Here is a 7,955-nt window from a genome sequence, read left to right on the forward strand (position 1 = left end):
TTAATTTGTAGGATAACACAACTAGAGATTAATTAAGGCTACAACTAATAAGGCTACTAATAATTGAGCCACCTTTAATGAAGTTACAACTTTCCAACTTGATCACATATTATAATAAAAAATCTTTATGACGACAAATATAGTGATACTATAAGGACCCAAACTTAACGCTCACTCAACAAATTGATTGTACGCAACACTTATTTCAACTAAAAATTATTGAGGCATGAATTATGGAGGTTCATGCACTTAAGCAAACATCAGATTACACATGCTATGAGTTATTGTCAACGTGAAATTTCACCATGTTGTTATGATTATATAATATGAGTAATTTTACTAAATGCGTTACTAAGCTAAAAATGTTTATAAATTACCTGATTAAGGACCATAAAATCAAGGTCAAGATCGACGCCGTCGAGGGTGACAGTCTTAGCATGGCCTCCTGGATAATGTTCTTTCTCATAAACCACAACTTGGACACCAGATTTTGCTAACTCATATGCTGCAACTAGTCCACTTATCCCTGCTCCTACCACTGCTACTTTCATTATTTTGTCACTTTAGCTTCAATGTTACACAAACTGCAATAATATTAAACATGATCAGACTAGAGGTATTTAGTTAGGAGTACTGTGGGGTGGGGGTGGGGGAGGGAGGGGGGTGGGAGAGGAGATAATAAATTTGAAACATCACTTAGTTTTTCTTACTTTCATTTGAAAAGTCTTCATATTTCCTATTTTCCCGGCTAACCAATCAAACATGAGAAAATGAAAAAACGTTATATATCAAACATATCCATAACACAAGCAAGTTTTTATTTCCCTACCCTGGATGAAAAATTCTACCTCAGCACTGCATGAGCCATTGGAAACGAGAGAGAGAACAAAAGGCAACTATTCATAAGGTAAAAAGAAAATTAAACAAATACGCGATCGACTTAAGAAATAAATTATATTCCATTACAACAACAACATACTTGGTGTGATGAATCAATACTTCATTGTAAAAAGAAAAAAACATGGTGTTATACATTCACTATACCTTTTTACATATCACATACTATAAAAACTTTATGCATACATACTACTCGTTAAACGTACCTCAAGGTTATTAATTGATGGAGTTGTAGAGACCATAAAATGAAGGAAAAAATTATGAAAATGAAGTGATAGATAGAGTACTCGAGTCTCCTTAGTTTATTTAATTTGTGGAAAATCTTATGCAAGACAAAGCCATCTCAGAATGTATATTATCATACAATAAAAAATATTTTAGATGATAGTGCTTCACATGGGTATTGTTAATGTTACCATAAAAATATTTTATATATTATATCTTATATGTGTTTGATTAGAGCAAAAGAGATATTTATTAAATTTAAAAAGTACCAATTGCAAAATTAATAGTCAAACCGACATCTTGGTTGAATCATTGAATGGAACAAACATAACCACTATAACAAAACACACGTATACAATCATGAAAGGTCATAATTAAGGAGTACTAAGTATGTATCGATATATTCTTAATCAGTTGTATCGAGTTTAAATTTCGGTATAGATGAGATCCTTAGAGGAGTTTCGACGATTAGGTTATTAATTTGCATTTGAACTCGAGATTATTAAAATAAAATGATTTTTTTTTCTTTCAAGTCCATGTCCATGCTAATTTTCTTGGGAACTTGATCTTTATTATCCATATTATTTAGACTCTTCAAAAATATCATCAGGTGTGTGTTGAATCCTTTAAAAATAGTACAATTTTTAAGATTCTGGCACGAGTACGGTAATATATTTGAAAAGTCGGAGAAACTTAGTTTATTACTACTTGCTAATGTGCTATGGTGCTTGCATTGTCGCTATTATAAAGTTTTTTATGTTTGGGAGATTAATAAATTTCTGTTTTATTCCACATCCTCTTTTTTTGCCAAGTACATTTTGCGAGAAAATATTTGTTGATGCTTGATTATATCATAAAAATAAAAATATGCATTTCGTTGTTAATTTGGCATGTGTTGAGCCTTTACTAGTGCATGTCCCCTTTTCGAGTATAATTTCCTTAAAAGGAGGGGATGATCACTCCCGAATTGTATTCATGGTGTTGAACACGTTCAAATAAAAATTTAAATGTGATTCACTCTCAAAAATTTGTTACATAAATTGAAATTGAGGAAGTAACATACATTATGTCATGCTGACATGAGCTCACGCGTCTAGTATTAAATAGATATTTCAGTTACGAGAACCAATAAATAATTTACCATTTTGTTTTTGTTTTACTCTTGCTATTAGATATAATTTATTACACAATACATTTATTTATTATCTTAAATACATATCAAGTTCATATTGAACAAATAAAGATGGACTGAGAGTATTATATTTAATAGTAGGCTACGTTAAGAGCTATCCCATCTATTAACCATATGATAAAATATGTGGAATAGGCTACGGTAAGAGCTAGCCCATCTATTAACCATATGATGAAATATATGGAATAGGTATAGCTAAGGCCTAACTTAGCATTAATTACATATAAAGTTTCAAGGGCTAGAATCTTCACTTCTATAAGGGTAGCAGGTAACTAGATTTTTTGGCCTTCGGTTGCTAGAGGACCCTTTTTCTTTGCAGAAAATATTTTATATTTAGTTGAAGGTTATAATAAATTAAGGAAAAATGGTCTGAAATATACTTAAATTTTGATGAAATTTTCTGTAATATACCTGAATATTGCGGGGGTTCTATGATCCCCTAGAACTTTGTGAGGGTCGTATAACCCCCTAGACTATTTATTAACATATTTTACTGATATTTATTTAAACTAAACTTTTTTATTTATTTATTAATATATTTTATTTTTTATTAGATTATAAATGTCATTAAAAACACTAATAAATAATTTGGGGGTTCATAGGAACCCCACAAAATTTATCAATAAATTTTACCAAAGTTTAGATATATTTTGGTCCTTTTCCCAATAAACTAATGGAAAAAGGATTAAATTTATATCTACTTTAAAAAATTGAATAAATATATATTTCATCATATTTTGTCACGACCCGATTTCTCAAGTCGTGATGGCGCCTACCTTATCCTCCTAATAGGCAAGCCAAACCATAGCCCGAAATAATAGATAACAGGCTAATAGGCTGAAATAAAAAAAGATTGTGTATAATGATAGCAGTAGTAATAAAAGTAACAAACAATAAGTAACCATCAGAAAATAAATAACGCAGTAATTACAGACAAGTCAAACATAACCTAACTGGGCCCCCATAAACCCGCTAGGTACACTGAAGAAAATAATTACTAAAAATTACATAAATAAACAACTTATGTTTTCAATATTACAAAAAATTCCAACTCCCTAAACATATTACAAAAATCCCACATATACATAGAATGTTATGTATATGTCGGCTATGTTATGTATATTAATAGGGAGAGAGAGTAGAGTAATTAAAAAAATGGAAGAGAGTGTAATTACTTTTAAAAGGTTGGTATTTATGTTATTTATACAAATAATTAACCCAACCGTACCCCATAAGCCGGTGGAACACACAAGTAGCAATTAAAGAAAATAAACGTAAATAATCTATAACTGAGCCAATCCCAAGAAATCATGATAGTCATCTAGATGTGCACCGGACTTGAACCGGTACCAATGGGTAGTAACGAGAGGCCAGATACCGCACTTGAACCGGTAGTGATGGATAATAACAAGAGAACACGTGCCGAATTTGAATTGGACATAATGGGTAATAACGATAGGCCACATATATATAACTCATAATCAGATGCCAGACTCGAACTGAAACTCAGAGGAACCACAACCATAATCAGATGTCGTACTCGAACCAAAACTCTTAGTAACATTAATAATCAAATATTGAACTCGAACCGAAACTCATAGTAACATTAATAATCAAATATTGGACTCGAACCGGAACTCATAGTAACATTAATAATCAAATGCCGGACTCGAACTGAAACTCATAGTAACATTAATTATCAAATGTCGAACTCGAACCGAAACTCATAGTCATAATAATAATCAAATGCTGGACTCGAATCGAAACTCATAGTAATAATAATAATCAAATGCCGGACTTGAATCAAAACCCATAGTAACAATAATAATCAAATGCCGTTCTCGAATCGGAACTCATAGTAACAATAATAATCAAATGTCGGACTCAAATCGGAACTCATAGTAACCATACCCAATGGTAATATTAAAATCCATACCATATCATAACAATGTCAACATCTAAATGCATTTTAGTTTCACGTCCTAAAGTAATAGATGCTATATTATATTGAAAGATAATATTTCAATATTTACTAGAACTAAGTCCTAATCCAGATAAATAAGACAGTTTATATAAATCAAATAATACGCATCTACAAGCACTTATCCAAAGATAGCATAATAGTTTACAATTTCAGCAAATAAGCTCAATCTAAAGGTAGGATAAACCTACCCTACCTGAACACCAAAGCTTAAAAGCATTTCTGCAAAGCCTCAAAATAATGCTAGTAGAATCTGAATTTGAACAATTTGATGTTGATAATTAATTATACGTGAATAAACATACCGCGTGTCACATACAACACCTTTGACAGGCCCAGGGGCGGAGCTACAGCTTGCGATATGTGGTCAGATGAACACCCTTCGCCGAAATTTTTTTCGGGTATAAGGATTAAATATAGATATATATGGTTATATACATGCTGTTGAACACCCTTGAAAAGCTAGAGATGCACAGCCTAGTGGTCAAGGGTGTGCAAATTTGCGTTGGCGATGCGGGTTTGATTCCTATCAGATGTAGTTGCTTTTATTTTCCTTTTAAATTTGGAATAATTTTAAAGAATGAACAGATCTGGGCACAAATCCCAATTGCTCAACTAATGTGAAAGACCGCGAAAATTTTTATTCTCCTTTTTAATTTTAAGGAAAGAACAAATTTGGGCATAAAGCCCAATTGCCAAACTAATGTGAAAGCATTGGCTATTGTTTTGCTGCTAAGGTGACTTATTTTAAAAAAATAATTAAAGCACAAACATAATTAAAGAATGATGAGCAAGTACATCCACAATTACTTTCTTTAGAGATAAGCTGACTTTTTTTAAAAAATAATTAAAGCACACTTTTCTTTTTTAAATTTAAAAAAAGTATGCTTTATTTATTTTTTAAAAAAAGCCAGTTAGGTGGGATTTCAACACGAAAGCACATCATGTGGTGAGCAAGTACTTGCCACACGATGTACTTGCCACATCCACACGATGTGCTTTATCTCTAAAGAAAGCAATTGTGGATGTACTTGCTCACCATTCTTTAACTTTAGCTTATGTACGAGGGCAATGTTACGATGGGGCAAGAAATATTCAAGGTGAGTTAGGTAGTCTTAAAACATTAATTAGACAAGAAAGTAGATCGGCTCACTCGGTTCATTGTTTTGCTCATCAACTTCTATTGACTCTTGTTGCGGTTTCTAAAAGGTTTGTTCAAATAGGAGAACTTGTATTATTGACTTCAAATATTTTGAATGTATTGGGGGCTTCCTTTAAACGTGTGGATGAATTTTGAGAATCTCAAAAAAAAAAAACTCCAAGAGGCATTAGATATGGGTGAGCTAGAAATGGGTAGAGGTTTGAATCAAGAACTTGGTCTTATTATAGTAGGTGACACTCGTTGGGAATCTCACTACAAGTCGTTTGCAAACTTTATTAGTAACTTTCCCTCCATTGTTGATGTACTTGATTCTCTTGTTGAAAATGCAAGTACTTCGGAAGAAAAAGCTAGCGCATCAGTATTTCTCAGAAGTTGTCAAACTTTTGAGACTGTTTTCTTGTTGCATTTGATGACCGATGTTTTAGGAATCACAAATGCTCTTAATGTGTCACTACAGAAAAAGGAATAGGATATTGCTAATGCCATGATTCTTGTAAAAGTTGCTAAGAGAAGATTGCAAGCATTACGAGATAATGAATGAGATCCTATTTTAAAAAAGAATGTTGGTTGGGATTCACTCAAAGAAAAGGTCAAGGCATTTTGTATCAAGCATAGTATTCCATTACCCAATTATGATGAGCCATATGCTAACTCAGGGAGATCATGAAATAAAGTAGTTGATTATACTACTTAGCACCATTATCGTGTGGATATGTTTTATAAAATTATTGATTGACAGCTACAAGAACTTAATGACCGTTTTAATGAGGTGACTACTGATTTGCTTAATGGTGTAGCTTGCTTGAATCCAATTGATACATTTTCTAGTTTTGACATCCAAAATATATTGGTGATGGCTAAATTATATCCTGATGACTTTGATGAGTTCAAGTTTCTTCTAGCCCATCAAGGCAACAAATTTGTGTATCTGTTTCTCTGGCTAGTTTTGACTCCTTTTTTGTTAGATTGAGATAACGTGAAGTTGGTTCCTTTAGCTATATTTGTGCTTCTAGCCCCATTCTTTAGAAACTGGACACTTAATAGTAGTATGTCCAAAATTTCCACATAAGTAACACAAATCCCTTGTTGCATTAGTGTTTTTGTAAAATCCTAATCCACTCTTTTCATTGTGAGTTCTTTCACTCGGCTTATTGACAATTTTAGAAGAGCTAGTCCATTTATTGGCTCTCTCAAGATCCATTTTTAGCTTAGACACTTCATGAATTAATTTCCTCACCTTTTCTTTTTCAAAAGAATAATCATTTTTGCACTCGTTAAGCTCAGACTCAATTCTTTCCTATTCCTTACTCATAATATTTTTTTTAGAAAGAGATAGTTTTAACACTTTAGACTTTGAGGTACAGGTTTGATGAATTAACTTTGCTAACCTATGCCTTTAGGGTGCAGTTTTCCTTTTCAGTAGTGATCTTGCAAGTTTTCAAATCAATATATTCAAATTTTAAGCTTGCAAGACTACTGAAAAATTCATCCCTATCAAAGGCTAGTTCTTGAAAATTACCAGTTAAGGTACTCATTAATGAAATAAGATTTCTTTTTGAAGAAAGTTGCAATTTTTCTTTTAGTTCAAGAATGCTTACCTCAAAAGTTGTTTCTTCTTCTTCTTCTTCTATGTCTGAGTCTCCGATGGAAATGAGAGCAGTTTCATTGACATCCTCATCATCTAAATTTGAATCCCATGCAGCTACCATGGCATAGCCATCTTTTTTCTTTTTCTTGGCCTTTTCCTTCGGTTCTTTTACAGATCTTTCCTTTTCCACTAAATTTTCCAAAGAGGAGAATCCTTAATTTGATGATCAGTTTTGTCACATTTATAGCATCCAGCCTAATTTCTATCATTGGACTGCTTTTTGCTCCCTATTCGTTTCTTGTCAGATCCCTTTTCTTAATTTTTTTTTTTTGAAGTTTTTAATGATGAAGGATACATGTTCTTCATCTAGTTCAGATTCATCACTATCAAATTCCCTTAATGCCAGTGATTTTTCCTTAACCACTTCATCCTTTTTAGGTCATTCATGTTCATTTCATAAGTCTTTAAATTGCCAATCTTATCCAAGGACATTCTTGTGAGATCCTTTACTTTATTACTGTTGTAACCTTAACATCCCACTTGGACTTAGGCACTCGCAAGACCTTCTCTACCTATTCCTCAGTAGATAAAACCTTCCCTAAAAATAACAACTCATTAATCAAGGAGGTCATTAATCTAGTTATTATGTATTTGAATGACTCATTTTCCTTCATTTTGAAGGCCTCATATTCGGTGAAAGTAAGGCAATTCTGAATTTCCTTACTTAGCTAGTACCTTCATGTGCATTCACCAAGGTATCCCAAATTTGTTTAGCAGTGGTGCAGGTAGACATCCTATTGTACTCAGCTGGACCAAGACGACCACAAACAAGAATGTTTTTGGCCTTTGCATTCTTCCTTAGTGCAACAAGATCCTCTGGGGTGAATTCACTTCTAACCTTCTTTACTTG

General features: G+C 32.6%; 1 pseudogene; it reads right to left on the reverse strand.

Annotated features, from left to right (window-relative positions):
• LOC107864228 overlaps positions 1-1,296 on the reverse strand; it is a 13,351-nt pseudogene extending 12,055 nt beyond the window's left edge.
• Positions 1,297-7,955: the final 6,659 nt, after the last annotated feature.

The sequence above is a fragment of the Capsicum annuum genome, chromosome 3, assembly GCF_002878395.1.
Source record: "Capsicum annuum cultivar UCD-10X-F1 chromosome 3, UCD10Xv1.1, whole genome shotgun sequence".
Taxonomy (NCBI): Eukaryota; Viridiplantae; Streptophyta; class Magnoliopsida; order Solanales; family Solanaceae; genus Capsicum; species Capsicum annuum.